This window comes from Crocodylus siamensis, chromosome 8 (assembly GCF_052110815.1).
Source record: "Crocodylus siamensis isolate JL-2025a chromosome 8, ASM5211081v1, whole genome shotgun sequence".
NCBI lineage: Eukaryota > Metazoa > Chordata > Crocodylia > Crocodylidae > Crocodylus > Crocodylus siamensis.
This window is the reverse complement of record NC_143402.1, coordinates 17737684-17756941: the sequence shown is the minus strand read 5'-3', so window position 1 is coordinate 17756941 and position 19258 is coordinate 17737684. Positions and strand designations below refer to the sequence as shown.

General features: G+C 41.0%; 1 long non-coding RNA gene across 1 annotated transcript in view; it reads right to left on the bottom strand.

The window, feature by feature from the left end:
• Positions 1-2596: 2596 nt before the first annotated feature.
• The window catches only part of LOC149858140 (uncharacterized), a 62234-nt gene continuing 45572 nt past the window's right edge, over positions 2597-19258 (bottom strand). Inside the window, exons 4-5 of the long non-coding RNA XR_016443846.1 lie at positions 11189-11254; positions 2597-2727 (exon numbers count right to left, since the gene is read on the bottom strand). This is a non-coding gene — a long non-coding RNA (uncharacterized LOC149858140). The remainder of the gene's footprint in view (positions 2728-11188; positions 11255-19258) is intronic.

Genomic DNA, 19258 nt, shown 5'->3' with positions numbered 1-19258 from the left:
CAGCTTGGTGTCATCTGCAAACTTGCTGAGGGTGCACTGTATGCCATCTTCCAGGTCATTGATGAAGATATTGGACAAAACTGGCCCCCAGGACTGACCCTTGGGGCACCCCACTTGATACTGGCTGCCAACTACACACTGAGTCACTGATTACCACCCTTTGAGCCTGATGATCCAGCCCACATGATTCTCTGTTTCTAGCTCTCCACTTCAGCAGCCCATCTGGCCTTCCATTTACAGCATCTCCCAAACCCTATCCCATTTTAATATGGCTGAGTACAAAATGAAAAACAGGTGAGCAGAAGTCTGCACTCTGTTGTGATCAAGTAGCTCATTTCCATAGTCTTAGTTCTTCTACTGCAACAGGACTTAAAAACTGGATACCCATGTGACCACCTATTTTATCTACAGCTATGCTACTTCTGCCACCCCCTTTCCTACTTGTTCTGAAAAAACTGTGGCCCCTGAATCAGTACCGGGAGCCAGAAAATATTTCTGGGATATCTGAAACGCAAATATAGAAGGACTAGATTTCCAGTACAATGTTCTTTTACTTATCTTTACCTAAAAATCATCACTATTATGCAGCAGAGTTTGGCGTTCCTTTGGGTGATTATATAATGTACATTTCCATTGTATTCCTTTCAAGCCATGTATTTCCCTCTCAGTTGCAAAGTGACAACATTCTGAGGTGCAAAAAGGCAGACATCGCCTTCTAATGGCATCTCTCCATTGTTGCTAGATACCAGAACATTTCAAGACTGACAGAGAAGCAGTGGAGGTTCTATTTGACTCTGTACTGAAGGGATAAAACAAAGGACAAACACCCTGAAGTGCAGCTGAGTATTCTTGATGTGGCTACTTAATTAGAAAACAGCTGGAATGGAAAATCTGATGTTTCTTGGCAGTCCATATAAGATTTTTTCCCAACAAGGGGAAAGCATGATCCCTGGGGCTTATAATTAAGCAATAATTAGTCAGGCATACACTGTAAGGACCTCAGAAAATGACACATGGTTGCAATATCTTTGAACATTCCTTCCATTTCTTTCCACTTTATCCAAAATGCACCCACTTTGAAAACCAAACTCTAAAGCTAGGTTCTGAGATCTGGCCAGGAGAGCGGAGAGAGTTCAGTCTAGGGAAGCAGCAGAGGTCATTGCAACTAAAGAGAAGGTACTGAGGCATGTTGGGGGAACTTAGGAAAGGGTTAAGGTAATGCTAAATAGAACTCCAGTCAGTAGATAAATACCAACAAATATACATATGGCTCATGCACCTTTATAACAGTTAAATATTTTAGCCTGTACATGATTGTATGGGATGGAAATGGCTCAAGTCATGAAGTTGGCTCCAGATCCAAATGGCTGGTCTCATTTAGGGTTTTGGTATTGTCTTTTATAACATGAAAGCTCAGTTATACTGTCTGGATCTGAACTTAGCCAAAATACAGGAGGGTCCAGATTTGGAGTTCTGGTTGTGGCTCTTTGCATTGGTAGATATGTAGAACAGATATAGATATCTCTGCATAGATATCAGAGATATAGATCCCAGGCTGAATGTAGCTAATGACATTTCTGTAGCCTAATGTTCCATGATTACATGGAAGCAGTACACTACAAGCACCTATTCTGCCATGAGACTGGGTGGTCACTCTGCTTCACTAAGTGAGCGTTAATAAAAGCCATATATCCTCTCAAGGCTGCATGCATGCATCATATGATTGTCAGTTCAGCCCCACAATATGGAAGTCAAAGGAATCACAATTTTTAGTAAAATATATTATTTACCCACAGAATAACAGATGTTCTGAGGTTTTTCAGGCTTGTTGGCCTTCAGCTAAGATGGTTTTAATTAATTTTCTGCACCCCAATGTTTATTAATAGCTAGATATAAAAATTTGAAATCCCCCCACCCCACCACCTTGATGAATAGTACTCCCTGCTGATGAGATCAAGACACTTAGGCCTCTTTCCTTTTTCTTCTCAGTGGGAATTTCAAGAATCACTGCCACCCTCTCATTGAATTGAAAAAGATTTATAATTATCTGGAGTTGAACAAGCCTGATCCAGTACCAGAATGTTGTTTGGAGATTGAGAGAAGGTGTTGATTAGAGTACATTGCTCTGCTTGGAGTTGATTCCTAGAGATTGAAAGGGATGAGTAAATCAGTATGGAATCAAAGCTACAGAACAATCCTTTGTAGTAAGGTAAAGCTTTGGTATGAGGAGAGCTTGTAAAGCTATTTTTTACCAGTGAACCCAACATATGCATTATGAGTACCAACAAATAAAAGCTGATGGTACCAGAGCATATGTAGAAGAGGTCATCACTGGTGACTGAATAGAACCAGTACCAAAGAAGAGATGGATACCAACAATATCAGCACTGATAAAAAGTGTTGCACAGATCTCAGTATCAAGGATATCATAACAATAGAGATCGGGGCAAATCCAAGGGGGATGCACTGGCGCAGTTGCCCCCCTTCGATTTCTGGTCCGCCCAAAGTTTTAAACCAACTGCCTACCAGTGGCAGCAACATTTCAAGTCAAGCAGTGTTGAGGGAGTTAATTTACTAAAAGAATCATTATAACCTACCTTCAAAACACTTCATTCCATGGGTGTTAATGACCCTCTCTTCTGTTTAATATTGATGTTTCACCACTTCAGCTTTCCTCTGTTCTGCAGTTCCACTGTCAGCTGCTCCTGAAGCTCCTGTTTCACAGCCCTGCAGATTTATCTTTAATTTAGTCTGATGAAGTTATATTTGTTTTTGCTTCAATCTTAAATAGCCCCAAGGCCCCAACATATTATTAAAGCTTCTAGTTTCTTTTTAACTGGAAAAAATATGTATCGTGTTATATGTAATGATGCACCTAACCATCTGCACCCCATTTTTCAAAATTATAGGTCCACCCATAGTAAAAATGATATCAGAAGATAGGCAAGGTAAATTTCATAAAACTTGAGTGGTATGGGATGAGGTGCCCAGGAAACGCTTTCAAAATTTTGGAGGAAGCTTTTAGGATTGAGAGCCAGAAATTTTATGAGGTTTCTCATGAGTAGTGGGTGAAGATAAGTAGCTCTTATCTTGAAGGCCTATAGCCTCTGTGGGATTTATCCTTCCATTTTGAAGGAGGAGGTTCTTTTAAGATAAATCACAAGTGCCAGCTCTCAAAGCTTTAGGGGCTGAGTATACAGAGTTATACATTTTTTGGAGCATAGAAAACCACAGATCTGAACGAGGCTGTATAGGCTGGTCTAGTAGGAAAGTCATAGGGCATGATTCCTCCTATGTATTTTAATAAAAGACCTGAAGATCTCTCACTGCTCAGGAATGCAACATCAGCATCTTGTGCGATTCTCATTCAGTGGCATGACAGCTTTAAATAATAGGCAATATTTGAAGACCAGCCTTATCTTCCATATAATTATGTTTAGTACCAAATCAAAATTTGGATAAAATAGTAAAAAAGAACAGGTCCCAACGTTCAGGAAGTTTGATTAGAAGTTAGAGATACACTAACTAAGAACCAGTAGCTATTCTAAAATTAATATTTGTCCTACTGAAAAGTAAATAATATTGACAACTAATGAAGACTAAACTGTTCTTATTTATGGCAGCACTGGAACTTATGAAGTCTCAGCTTTGCTTCCAGAAGAAAGCAGTTCTTTGCTGTTATGGCTAGATAAATTACCATATACATTTTGTTTCAGTCAACTAACAGCTATAACGTACACACACAGAAGTGCTCCTACCTTAAAAATGAGTTTAGCTCCTCTAGTATAAATAATTTTCAAGATAGCTTGATGTCTTTAAGTATAACCTTTATAAAACATCATCCTGTTTCAGATGCCTGAAACAAGGAAAAAAAATCTATTGAGAAGTAGAGCTCTACCGTGCCCCAGAATGTCAGTGTTTTTCCTATTCCCAGTGAGAAAGCTGCCTCCGTGTACAAGACACTGATAAATAAATATCTGAGACAGCAGTTGGCAACGTTTTGTAGCAGTGGATGGGAACAACCTGGCTCAGGTCCAATGCAGTCTGGTGCCTCTGGCCTGGCTGCCATAACCTGTCCCTGCTGCCTGGTCATGGTGTGGACCAAGTCCCCCGCTGGTGGAACACCACTAAACACCCTGGCTCCACAGGCTGGGGGTCCACTGGCTCTGGCCCTGACCTGGACCATGGACTATATCATGCTAACCGCTGGTCATTCACTGTGAGGTCACAGCACAGCAAGCTTATAACATCCCCATATTTTAATTGTTAAATTAAGTTACTGCTGGAGTAAAGATCTGGGCTAGTATCTCTGAAGGCCCAAGTCTTCTATAGACAAGAGCAATGCTGAATCACAGAGAATAACAGAGAAGTAGCTGGAGAGGTCCCAGTGGGGAGGAGGGATGAGGGGATGGTTGCTATATTGATTGGCGGCTGCCCTTCATGTGGCTCCGCCCCTCTGCACTGATTGATGGGCAGGACCCAGAGGGAGGAGGAAGGATGAGCAGGCAGCTATCATCTTGTCTGCTACCCTTTTTGCTGCCCTGCCAGCCAGTGCCCTCCCCTCCCGACAGCAAGAACTGCTGTTTTCCACTGGGGAGCCAGCATATTATTCTTTTTAAGGTTTTTTTTCCCTGTTTGTGGATTTCATGGCCAGTCCTGGGTTTCAGTTTCTGCAAATTAAGTAGGTCACCGCAAATTAAGTAGGTCCCTATCTATAGGTTATCAAGTTCAACCCCTTGCCTGAGGCAGGATACGACCACACTAATTAGGACCAAACTGCAAGTGAATTTAGACAGGTATTTTTTTCAAGTGCTTACAGATAGCAAGGGATTTCCTGATCAAAGAGGAGCAAGAACTCTTTCTAGAACTTCAAAGGCAAGGAGGAAACCATACTGCAGAAACAATCTGAAGTTAATTGGTCATGAGGTTGATTGGGGTGCGACCGTTCCACATTGTGCTGTATCTATATACAGGGTATAAAACAAGAGGGGACTGGACCATACCAACTTCACTGCTCTTCAACTAATGCGCTTCAGACTAAATTTGCAGTCGCTGGCTAACATTAAGCATACATATAGATGTTCAGGGAGCTTAGGAAGAGGTTAAAAATGGCTACTTGATCTAGTTGGCTCAGGTGTAGATCGTACATTTTGATCCTTAGTTCAGTCAATCTAAGTGTGAACCTTACACAAGTTCAGGAAGGTTAGAAAGGTCGGCAAATGGATGACCTGATCTAAGTCCTCTGTACCTCAGAGATAGTTTAATTTAGATTGGGTATGGCGAGACCAATCTAACTGAACTTCTGTAGGGCTCCTAGCACAGCCCCAGAGCAGCCCTTTTTCTACCATCTGGCACGTCCAGTCCCTCTCCCCCTGTCGTCCCTCCTGAGCCTGCCAAACCCCACATCTCGCAACCCGCTCCTGGTGCCAGCTTTACTTGTGTTCAGCAGTGCTGGGAGCTGAGGAAGTAATTCAGGGTGAAGGGGGGCAGGAGGAGTGGGAAGGATGTGGCAGGGTTCTCTTGGGGGAGTTGTGCATCTGGGCATGAGTGAGGTTGGGGGGCTAAAAATAGCACCTGGTCCCAAAAGTGGCAGACAGAGCAGTCCGACCCCTCCAAGCCCCCCCCCCCAGGCCCTGCTAGCCCCCTAATCCTGTCAAACCCTGCCAGACCCCACTAACCCCCCACAGACCCTGCTTCCCCCACAATCCCCAAGCCCCCTGGGGAACCACAGTAGCTCCTTCAATGCTCCCCTGATTCCTCTAACCTTACCCATGGACCCCACTAGCCCCCTGGTCCTCCCAGTGCCAGGGGCTGGCTTGCTCCTTGGAGCCCCCTTGCTTTCCCTGACCCCGCCAAGATCCCTGCCCACTAGCCCTCCATCCAGACTTACCTAAGATCAGATGGCCATTTTTAACTCTACCTTCCCCCTAACGTCCCTGAATGTTTATATGTACACCAAGATGATTTTTAAGGTGATTCCCCCTTCATCTGCAGGTGTCACAAAGAAATCCAGACAGACCAAAAGGAGCTTATTTTTTATTTCATGTGATGCATAGCTAAAACATGCGATTCAAATATCCAGTTCTAATCACATCACTTTACCACAAGTGGCTTCTCCAGCCAGAATATTTCTATGCAACATGCAAAGTTTTCCACAGAACTTATTGAAAACAAATGTTATCAAATATTTAAGCAAAACAGGAAAAAAAAGTGGAGCTTCTTTTGGTCTTAAAATTCAATCTTAGGTCTCTCATCAAATTCTTAGGAAGTCTCAGCTCTGGAAGACTATAGTAAGAAACATACTTGCTTCTATGCACCATCATCTTCAGGATAATGATGCATAAGTAGAGGTTGAGGTGGGCTAATTTTTCTGGCACTTGTTAAGAACAAATAGAATTGTTTTATGCCAAAGTAGATGCACATGTTCTAGGTTTGAAAAAAAACCCAGCTCGCTTATATGACACGGTGTTGCCTCTGGCCTCAATTTTGAGGATTGTGTGCTTACACTGAAGCACCTCCAGTTAGCACATGAGAGTGAATTAGCAGAAGCTACATCCCAGAATAACCACTACATCAGGGTTTGGTATTTATGCCGAGCCCTTCCCCTGAGCAATCCCCAGTTACTACCTTTCCTGAAAAACAATTACTTTTGTGGTGGACAATGGCAACAAATCTCAATACAGAATCCAGGAGGAAGGGTATTTCTGCAAAGGATACGATGGCGAACTCCCACACATGAAACAGTCTATGGGATCTTTCAAATCTTCAAAGAGGGAGGACCTCAGTTAGTTTAATTTTCTTCTTTAATTCTCATCCTAAAGATCCACCCCTTTCTTAGAATAATTCTCTAAACTATACTTCATCTTCTCCAGTTCCTTGTTAAGACCAGATGTTGTGGAGACAGCTGGTGAGTAATTAACCCTAATCAAAGTGCTTCCCAAAAGTTATTTTAACTGAAGAGAGGAGCAGGCTGAGAGAGTCTGACTGAGATCAAGACTGAGATTGGGATCAAGAGGGGTGCTCTTTGCTCATTGACTTGAAAAGGTTTATTGAAGATACACTGCTGCAGTTATCAGCAATAATATAGCAGTGGTAACTCCGGGGCAAGTTCTGTTCATGGCTGTTTAGGGATTTAACTCAACTGGCACTTCATGATCTCACACAGACAAAAAGCATCCAGCCATTCCAATCTTCCTTATGGAATCACTGAAGCCAGATCCAGTTATGAAAGGGCAAACCTATGGGCTTTAGGTAGGGTATAAGTCTTCCCTTCCGACTTAGAAAATCTGCCCTTTAAAGCCAATTAGCATTGCCTGAGTAAGGATTAAGATTGTATTCAAAGCCTCATGATCTTTCCCAGTGGATATTCTGCTGGTGGAAAGAGGGTCGAATAGGAAAGTTAGTGACAAAAAAGGTGTAAACAAAACTAAACAGTTAACTCCAGGGACCAGAAACCACTGCCTTTTCATGTGTGCTGTATGCATTGATATTAAACTTGAGCTGTCATTTAAAACAGCTACTAACTAGAAGGGACTCTGGCTTCTCATTCTGAGCTATTGTGCCCAACACATGGGCTCCATGGCAATTAGGTCTTTACAGGGTTGCATATTATATCTGAAAATGTTTCTTTGGGGAATCCAGTATCTGTTGAAGATATCAAGTATAAACATTTTAAACCATTACAGTGTCCCTATTGGAACTTCAATCTTATCTAGTTTCATCCAGTTGCCAAGAAATGCTATTAAAATTTGGCAGAGCATGTGATGGTGCACTATAGTGCCATGTCTTATATTCTAAAAATGACATGAACACAACAGGCCTCCTTCTGATGTAAATCCACTGACATCAAGAGAATAAGTCCTCGGTTTTGCCTGTGTAAATGAAATTAGAAATGAATCAGGAGGTTTAGCCTAATTTAACTTTATCTTTAGGAATATCTTTTAGTGGATTGTCCTGCTTTAAAAGGTGCAAGCAGTTTGGTTTTTTTAAGTGTCATTATTTAAGCATTAAAGAATCTGTAAATCAAAAAATATTCTCCTTTTCAACTAGAAGTGCTGCAAAGTCTCCAAAGTGAAATGAAGAAAGCATTGTTACCTTTGCAGGGGTTTACATAAAACCAAGAATTCTTAAAGTGCTTGAGCCGCATAGAGGGAAGGTGCTATAGACATGTAGAGTCCCAGCCTTAAGAAAGTAAGAACCATCTTCCAGAATCCATCTGCAAGTTTCCTAATGACAAAGTTGTGCTCACAAAGTATCTTTGACTGAATGCCATATCTGGGGTTACTGTCAACGTGGAAGGTGTGGCAGTTACAGAATAAGTGGAGATTTGGCTCCAGAAATAAAAAGCAAAGAACAGTGTTAGAAATGGATGGCAGTGGAAGCAGTAAATAATGAGAATGAAGGTAGAAAAAAGACCTTTAAATGTCTAAAAACTCTTCACTGAGGCAAAATTGGTTCAATGCAGATTAATAATGACAAGCATTCAGGAAGAACCTACAAAAATAAGTGCGCGTGTTTGAGAGCCAGAGGTACAGTATAAAAAGTATGAAATCTATAGCTGACCAGGAGTGGGACATATGGCTTTTTACCTCTAAGTTGACTTGTCAAATGGCCCAGGTAAAGTCCAAAGTCAAGCTAGCCTACTGAATAATGATCGATGCAGATGGAACTTTATGTAAATAAGAAGCTAAAAGCTCCTACAAAAAAAGTATAATTTTCCATATTACTCACAATTAATTAATTATATATTAAAACAGCAGAGAGAAATTTGACTCAGGACAGTGTGATTTGACTGAAAAGAAGAGAAAAAGAGTTAAAAATCCAATACTAGTTAAGAAGGGACTACGGGAATTCTCCTCCTAATGAGCTGAATCCCACTACAATGCGTGTGGCATTAAATAGGAGGATTTTGAAAGGAAAGCTTTCAAATGAGCCCAAGACAAATGGAAGCTTGAGTTTGTGCAACTAACCAAAGCAGAAGTGACCAACCAATGTAATCTCTACTCGAAAACACAGCACAGTCCCTTAGAGTATAGTGTAATATGAGGAGATGAAAGTTCATCTATGCCAAATGTTTTCCTCAATAAGCCACTTGACAAAAATACCTCATCTGTGCACTTCTATAGTTTTATTCTGTGTCCTGCATGACTACTATCTCCTCCCAACCAAGTCACCAAGACTCCAAGGCCACTTGTCTCATAAGCAGGTATGCTCCCTCCCCCTTCACAAATTTGTTCCACAACTTCTATAACTGAACAGTTACAAGCAAGATTGCTTTACATCAGCTCCTTTCTCTTTCAATTATTATTTTGTGTCATTTGAGATAATCTAAACCATCTATTCTGATGACTTTCAGAACACATTCTCTTAATTAATACATTAAATGCCAATCTTCTGACTGAATTAAGCATTGACACTGGCTTCAGGCCAGCACTGTTCAGCTGTGTTAAGCTATGGACTGCTTTCCTGGATCAGGACCTAGGCAGTAGGCACTGAACCAATGCCCTGGTACAGTGTTAGGTGGGGTTGTGGAAGTGGAGGGACCATCTTTTAGGCAAATGATAAACCCATGGTCGTTCTCCTGACTGATTGCTCCCAAGACACTGTTAAGTTAGAGTTGCATGTCATTTCCAGTACACGAGAGGCAAGGATTTCTTATTTTATTGGATCAACTGCATAGCTGGGATAGAGTTACTTGTTAAGAATACAAACAGAATTATTTGATGCCAAAGTAGATGCATACATTTTAGGTCTGAAAGGTCAGAAAGAATAGCTCACTTATATGATATGGTTTTGCCTGTGACCTAAATTTTGAGGATTGTGCACATACATTATAGGCACTTGAAGATAGAGTTACTCTATCCCAGCTATGCAGTTGGTCCCATAAATGATACCACCCTAAGAAATCCTTGCCTCTCTTGTAATACCTGGAACATCACGGCTACAACATCATTCTTATGCTACCATTTCCAGTATGAGCATTCATGTTCTGCCTCCTTCTGGAGTTTTAACTGGTCAGACTTCATTTTTACATGCTGTATGAAACTTAGGAGTAATATTGCTGAGCTCTATTAAGATGTTTCTTGTTTAACTTTAAAAGTATGTCTGCTCTTCAGCCATGGGGAGAATTGGATCTAGTCCATATATTTGAAACTTTGCAAACTCCTATGCTATGCTTAGGAATTAAAGATGCTACATAAAATTAAAATATTGTATTATGAATAAACAATTTGAATTATTCTGGTTGCCTAAATCTTATTTCTTATGCTTCTTTTCTGGTTGCTTTGACTAAACAGGTATCAGATGCAAATACTGTGGCAGTACCTATGGTAACAAATGGACAAGCAGCAGGCAACTGCTCATTATCCATGTATTTTTTTTGTACAATGTCCCTTTCAAGTATTAATCTTTTGTTTTATAAAATCAGTCTCAAGCAGATTTTAGGTCCAGGTCATTTTCACAGTGATCTAAATTGTCTATTGCTCTGAAGACCTGAAAATGTCAGCTTCCACAAGGGGTCTACAAAGGCAGGAGCAATATATTACTTCAGTCACCTTGGAGAAATAGATCAATTTCTTACATATGGCTATGACCCACCAAAATGTTCAAGGGACAGTATCAATTTGTTTCCAGGAAGTGACACTGGGCACAACACCAATTAAAAGAAATCACATATACACTGATAAGGAGTTTAGGCTTTAATGATCTATGTTGCACTTTTAGGACCCTTTTCATGAGAGGAGATCAAAGTGCTTTACAATATTGATATGAATAGCCCTCAGAATATTTAAGTATCAGCCTACTTTTACAGCCAATGAAGAGAATAAATGGTCTGAACCTGTTGCATGAAGGTAGAAGCAAAATTAGCAAAGGAATTCATCTCCAAGTGCCTTTACATCACTTCTGTATGTTGATTAGTCTCATATGGACCTTGTGTAAGTGATACCCACTGGCTTTGGTTGATTAAACTCCTCTCCTAATATAGCTACTGAGTTAAGTCATATAAGTAGATGCACAGGATCTTGAAACTACTCTTAAAAAGCTATTGAATGAGAATGAATGCAGAGAAATTAACTGGGAAACCACCGTTATGAAGGGCACATGTCAGTTGCACAAACAACTCTACAGTGCTTGTGGCAGAAAGTTCACTGTAATGGTCTGTTTCCACACCTACTGAACTAAAACAAACCTTTAGTGTTGGGATTATGGGGTTCCCCCACATTTTCTTCTTCACATTTCACCCGAGTGTACACATCTAAAGAGAAGAAACACAGGGAGGATTACTGTTGAGCTAACAAAGCACAAGATCATACCCACAGGCAGAACTGATAATGATACTTTAGCTGACTGAATAACCTGTAAAAGGTGTGTGAAGGTGAGAGGGATTGTGCTCACTGTCAAGGCCTGCGAATCTCTCTCTCTCACCAGAAAACAGACCAACTGCAGTAAAAGCACAAGAAGGTCATTGTAATTCTAAACTTTGTTTGAGTTAGTTATACCTATACGAGTTCTATAACAATAACTGAGAAGCAATATAATCCATGAGCTGAAACATCTGTTCCAAGGCCTCTGGGTAAGCATGTTTTTCTGGAATATCCCCTTAGAAATGTTTTCTTAAAGTTTGTTAAAACAAGTGAGGCCTGCCCACCCTCTTATGTCTTGTTTGATTGGTTTCTTTCCAAGTATGACATGATCCTTGTCCAGATGGTTTAAATTAGGGTGAGGCACTTTGCAATGCTGTGACAAAAAAGGGTAAGTCATAACAAAGCCAACCAACTGCATTAGCATGTTTAGCAAGACCACAGATATGATTGCTTAATTCTACAGATTGGAGCCACATGAAATAAAACCACAGATCAGACACTGCAATGGCTTGTGAAATTTTTCCTGCACCACGTGAGCAGCCTGCACTGCATTCCTTTGCCTTCCAGTGATGTTAGTCTTTGCTTCTCCAGTCCTTTAAGTGTTAATTTATGTTTGAAATTGTTAAAAAATCCTTGACGCTGCTGTTTAGTCAAAGAAATATTGAATATTTTGGCAGGAGCTAAATGTGTTTAGGCTACTTTCATCTTGTAATTACACTTCAGGCTACCTAAGCTTTCATATCTCAAGTTCTGGAACTATTATGTAATTTATTGATGTAATTTACTGATGTTTCAAAATTCATGTAAATTGAAAAGACTATAATTAAGAAATGTTACAGGTTTGGTAATGCAGAAATTCAAGTACCTAATAGATTGAATGTCATCTATTGCTGTTAACAGAGGTAATTGCTGGGTCCTTCAAGAACATGGTTATGACAACAAACTGTTGGACTTATTCACAAATAGCTAAAACCTGGTCCTATTTAAGTTGATGGCAAAGCCTGACTTCAGTGGAACCAGAACGGACCCCAGAGGGAACATGACTTATTAAAAGACATCACCATTAAAAGGGGGAGAAATTTCTCTGCATGGAGACACGTAGTTCACTACAAAATTCATCCTGCCAATGGACTTCTCAGTCTGGCAGTAGGATGACCTGAAGTTAGTCACAAAGCCATTGGTATAAATTAATAAATCACTAGTATTTGCTATGGGAGAAGAGTTCTTGGGCATAAATGCCACCAAGGGAGTCCAGCAGGAGACTATGTTCCAAAGTCTATGACGGGTCATAAATTTTGAATAAGTGTAGAGGTTTAACCAAGCACAGTCGCAAGACAGCTCGAGAAACCTGTCAATAGGTCTAACCACATCACAGAAATGCAGCCTGGTTTTACAGTGCCAGCAAAACTTCATGTGGACTTTTCCAAGTGGCCAGGAAAAGCCCTGGAAATGATCTTTACTGCTTGGCACTATTACTGTCCCCAGAAGAAGAACAGTATGATGAGGTGGGATAAACGGAACAGCATCGGGCCTCTCTTGGTGTAATGGATAAAAAATGTGGGCAAACTATTTTTAGATGAAAGCATTCAGCTTGTCTTGAGCTCAGAGAAGCTTGACAAAGCCAGAATAAGTTGGGAGGAAATATGCAAAAATATTTTTATGAGAAAAATAAGTTTATTTTTTTTAGAACAGAATTTGAAGCACGCACTTACTTACAGGCCGGCTTGGCATCAAAACAAACAAATAAGAAAACCAAAACCAAAACAACACCCCACCCTCCCCCCTACATATAACAGTCCTGTTGTCCCTCTGCCACTGAAGTCTTGCCAGTGGTAGCAGGAGCAGGTCACCTGAGGCAAATTCAGAGATGTTACTAATGATGGTGTGAATTGCATCAGCAGGATAGGGGGGAGCCTGCTTCTGGGCTCCCTTCTGCATGGGCAAGAAGCAGGCACCCACAGCTGGAAGCCCCTTTTGTTGACAGGGCTCCCAGCCATGGGGGTCACATGCAGCTGGGACCAAAAGCCTCATGTGGGCCCAAGGGTTTTGTGCACCCCGAGCCTTGAGGATCATTGCAGCTAGGAGCCCCAGGGCTTGGGGGTTTCATGCTAGGCATGGTACACCCCCCTATGGCTGAGAGCCCTGGCAGGTGATGGGACCCCCAGTTGCAGGGGAGACCTTGTTACATGTGCAAATTAAAGCTTGATAATAACCAGCTATAAAATTCATAGACATTTTGGAGGTCTAACCTGGTTGGAGCTTTTTACCATGTGATAGCTACTTTGCACATGTAGCTCGTCTCGAGGTAACTGCGCAATTAACTAGTTAATTAAGCAATACCTGTAACATGTAGAAGGGCCTAGGGGGCCTTCTGTTGACTATTTTATCCATTCAAACCCTGCCCTCCTGCATTAGCCTTTGCATATGGCTCAGTGGATGTAACTTTTCCAGCAAGTATTATTTATTATTTGTAACTGGACAATAGGAAATTTAGAGTGATGCATCTAGAATAGGGGCAGGCAAAGTCTGGCCCATGGGCCGGATTGGGCCTGCAGTGGATTCCATTTCCCAGCAGCCCTTGCCCATGTTGCTGCAGCCAGTTTCCATGGAAACCCCAGCAGCAGTGGGGCCATAACAACACAGGGCCACAGTTTCCATGGAGACCAGCCCCAGTAGTGGTGGCCGGGTGCATGGCTGGGCAGGGTACTGCTCCAGGGCTGCAATCTTGCAGCTGTGATAGTATGGTCCAGAGCTGGAGCAGAACTGCGATCTGCTGCCTGACGCTGGGCATGCAGGCCATGGATCACAGCTCTGGCCCACCACCAGACCACACTGTCACTGTCACAGAAGCATGGGGAGCTCCCCAGCATGCTCGGCAGCAGACCCGAAAGTGGACCAGAAGCACTTCCAGTCCACTGGGGGGCACGCTGGGCCGCTTGCCCCCGGCTCGGTGACTGGTGCCTCTGGTCCACTTCCGGGTTTACCGCCAAGCATGTGGAGGGCCCCTCCGCACTCCTGTGGGAGGCTATCTGCCCCAGCATCACAGCCATCACAAGCCGCGCCTGCTACCTCAAGGTACAGAGAAAAAACTGTTAAAGCTGTGTCTATGTCCGAAATGCTGAATCTCTAAATCGGCATCGAATCTTCAGATTTGGCTGAAATGAATCAGGGACAGTGATCTGAATCAACGAATTGAATCACTGTCCCCGATTCGGGCTGAATCCGAATCAAATAGTGCCTGCTTTGTACACCCCTAGTATTTACATACTTTTGATTGATCGTAGACATCTTTTGTAGACTTCTTGGTCTGCAGACCCCCTGGGGGTTGAAAACTACTGTTCTAAGCTGATCAACATAGTGTATAAGCATCAAGTAGAAATGGTAAGCAGTTAAACATATAGCTGTTTTGGTATTCAGCATTAGTTTGAAATAAATCTCATGAAAAGGATGAAATTAGGGCATGGAATGGAAAACAATTAATAAAATGATATAAATTAAGCAGCCTTCCTTGGAATGTAGCACTACTTCAACTCATATATATTCAGTCTTTAAATCAATGGAAATTATGCTGAATATGGTGTTATTTACACTAATTTTGCATACCCAATTAATGAACAGTTGGTCTAAATGATCTTACTGAATCACTAAGGGTAGGGACACAAATTACACATAAACCGGTATAAGTGATTGGAAACCAGTGCAAATATGTAACACAACAGAATTTCATTGTACATAAGGATCTTTCAAAAGAGCCCAAACTGGTTTAAGATAAACCTGAATGGCTGCAGTATCAGACTTAACTGGTTTAGTCTAAAACAATTCACTGAACTTCTGTCCCAGATCCCTCCCATATTCAAGTTAACTCACACAAATAGGGCACACATTTCCCTTTGGTGGTGGGTGGCAGGGGAGGCAAATCTTAGATCGGGTTCTGTCATTTTTAAATCAGTCTGTGTGTGCTGGACTTCTGTTCTGAATATAGACTGGTTGCTGATCACTTGTACCAGTAAAAGTGTAGTGTCTGTACCTGGTCACAGTCCCCTGGCATCCCAGGATGTGTTGCGCCCCCTCTGCAAACCCCACCTTGCAGGGTGGGTAAGCTAGCCTTGGCCCAAGCTGTCTGCTTCAGCTGAGCAGGATCGTGTGCTCTAGCACTCCCTGGCTTCTGGCCTTGGCCACTGCAGGCATATGGCTGGGCTGCATTTTTGGAGTCAAAAGTGAATGCCTGTTTACTTGCTTATCGGTTCAATCTACACAGCTTAGATTAACCTACAAAGATAGGATTGATTCAGCCTCAGGCTTTTTGACTGTCTGTACTTAGCCTAACAGCTGTTCCTTGACCAGACTGCTCCTGAGGTGTCAGGCAAGCCACCACAATACAATATGCCACTGAAATTAGCCCAAAGGCCACATCCTTTTGGTTTCATCCAATTTGAAACTATAACCTCATCTAGGATGTGTACTTATCATTGTAACAATGTCATCCATGTTATGCAAACATTTATCAAGGGACAGGACACGAAGCAGAAGAGAATTTATGGCAGGTAGAATGTAAATAAAATACATGGCCAAGATTCCCCAAAGCTGGAGGACCATGACACCACTATCATACATAGGAATTTGGTTGCATTAATCTGGCAAAAGAAAAAAGAAAACACCTCCACAGTGACATCTACTGAATGTATCATCCTTTTTAGGATAAACTTTAAAGGAAAGAGAGTGACTTGGTGATTCATCCAGTATAGGACCCCAAATAGAAAGTGATTAGTAGGAACAATAACACAATAATGCTTCTCATATGTGATGGAGGTTGATGAGAATATTCTGTTTTCTTCTACAGTAAGTCTGCAATACATGTGGGTTTGTTTATTTTTATAAATATGGAATAAAAACAAATATGGTGGCAATTATAGATGTGTGTACAAAGCACAGAGAAATGTTAGACCTCACACTGTTGAGCTGGCCTTTAATCAAATGAAAATTCCCAGGACAACGTCTAATCATAGCTCTAAGCATTCTGAAAGTTTGTGAAACTTCATTCCCCGAGACAGCCCTAGTAATGCTGCATATGCATGAGTACTTTTTTAACAGTTATAGAAGTGAAATGGGATGATGGGTATCTATAAAAAAAAGGCCAATGTTGAAGTATTTTTCCTTGTGCCATAAGACACCTTGCTCTTTATGACCCAGGAAATTGCTTGGTCAAAGTGCTGGTTATGAAATCCAGTATATTGCTCTTGTAGCTACAGGAAAAACACGGGCAGGTGGCTTCCACGAAAAAGCCATAATGCACATGAGAGTACTGTGCCTCCATACACCCTCACTTGTCACGCACTTTGTATTATGCAACAAAAGTCACTATGGCTCCCAGGAAGTCAATGGGGAAATTGGTCTGAAATACTGAACTGATTCCTCCCCCCCACTGACGCCAAAGCAAATATCTGTTATTAGTAGATTCTTAACAAAAGGATGGTGGCAATTATTAATCTATTCTTTAGTACACTGTTGCTTCAGATGATATAAACTGACATAGTTTCATTGATTTCAGTGGCACTTTAATGATTTACGACCACTGAGGTTCTGGCCCTTGATCTAAAAAGAGAAGGATGGCTGATTTCTCCTCAAGTTTTACAGTAAAATGGATCTTTAATTACAGAATTCCTTTTCTTATTTACAGTATAAGAAATAAGGATCAGTCAGATAACAGTGTAACATGTAACCAAGATATTCCATTCTGAAGGACTGCAGTCTGTCTTCCCAGCAAATATACTTTATACTGATAGCCAGTTTGTCCCACATTCAAGATTTGAACAAGAGAAACATTATTGTTCAGCTGAAACCTAGTCAGACATTCACAGACTCTATTACAGGCAGACCTCCTTAAAGATTCAGTAGCAAATCAAGATGGATTTGACCTTTTCACATGTGCTTTCCCACAAGGGTGCTCCAAAGAGTTTAATTAAAAATAGCATGCATACATTGGACATGCATTGCTCCCACTGTAAAAGTCTGCTGGGCTTTCTCTAGAGAATTTACTGTTTCTCTTACAGAAGTTTTCTGTTTTCATTTTATCATCAGTTATGATAAAAAGCCTTCAGGCAACATGAAGTCACTTTAGAAGCTATGCTTAGGAGATAAAGGCAAGACTTATTCTGAGAGGACTGAGGATGCCCAGATCAGAAGATGGATGAATCAGGTTAGAGATTAATAAAAATAGGATCAAACCACAAGTGCAAATTAACTCAACTCTTTCCCTTTGCTGAAAGAACCAAGGCTTAAGACATGTGGTTATTTTTAATCTTAAATTGTGCACATGCTCCTCCAAGCATCATATTTCTGTACCATCATAGTTGTTAGGAGCCACAGCCCAGGATCCCACTGTGTTAGATGCTGTAGAAACAAAGACCCAAAAGACAGCCCAGATATCATTCCAATTGTTCAAGAAGCTATACGCCCTATCCCAAAGAGCCTACAATCTATGCATTGTACAGATGCAAATTAATTTTGGAAGAGGCAATACTGAATTAAATGCTATTTCCCTTACACAAAAATGCTTAAGCCAAAACCATATATCAACTGAAAACCCTATAACTTCTCACAAAATTCTCAGAGCTGAAAGATTAAGATAAACTACAGGTCTATTAATGCTCATCTTTGGATAATCCAAAGCCTGGATTTCAAGTGGAACAACTGCAGCTGCTGCTGCATTTGTGTTTCTTATTTTCCTCCTCCTAATTGATTTAGATTTTCATGACAGGATCATTTCTATTAAAATAAGACAGCCAAGCTTCTCATGAGAATGGATTTATATTTTTAAGTTTGCTTTCTTTGAGTTTATCACCTACCGTAGTCTCCATCCTCTGAAGACTACATACTCCACTTTAAAACTGGCAGAGGAAACCCTTTAATGAAGAAGTTCACAAACTGTTCCAGCAACACCGATCAGGGCCATAGGAAATTAAAAAGTCACAACTGAGGTTGACGGGGAAATAGAGTATGATGGTACCTGTCATGCTTTCCTTGCTCAGTACTGTGGCTCATGGGGTTATCACTACTCTGGAGATTAGGGAGTCTTTTCTCCACGGGGATTGTAACAAACTTGAAGAACTTTTATTTTTATTCCCGCTCTCTGCTCCCTTCCCCTTACTGCTAGGTCCGGCTTCAGACTTTGATGATCTGAAATCTGCCTAGTCTTCGTTGTGTCCCTGAGCTATCTCCCACCACAGTCACAAAATATCTTTTTATTCCATGGAATATAGACTGTTCAATACTGGTTCAAACTGTGACCTATGACCTGAAAGTAACCAAAAACAAAAAAGAGGTTTACCCAGCCAATTATTCACTACTCAAATAGGTCCCCCACCAAAAAAAATCCCTTAAAAACTTTTAGTTTTCAATGAGAAATTGAAACCAAAGCATCTTCTAGCTTTTGAACACATGCTTCAGTTAAATTTGCATTTTTTTAAATAACTGAAATGCTAACATTTTAACCAGAAGCTGTTTTTTCCCTCCTTCAAACTAAACATTTCCTCCAAATAAAAAGTTGGTTTGGGTTTACAAATTCTATTTTTATTTGCCAAGACCCAGAACATTTCTTTAGATGTTACATTTTTCAATAAGCATTTCACCATTTTTCATGAAAATGTTTTAACAAAAATCCCAAACATTTTGGGGAGCTCTATCATACCCACCTAAACAATTCATTGATGCCCTTTTCAAGGCTCATGATTGCCCATTTAAATGCATGTAACCAGGAGTGTGATTGTTGATTTTATGCTTCTAGCATAAAACCCCGGCTTTTCTGTCATCTTCCATTCAGCAATCCCAAAGCACTTACAAATACTGTTATCAATCCCGTGAAGTAGGGCTCATTATTTCCATTCTTGCAGATGAAT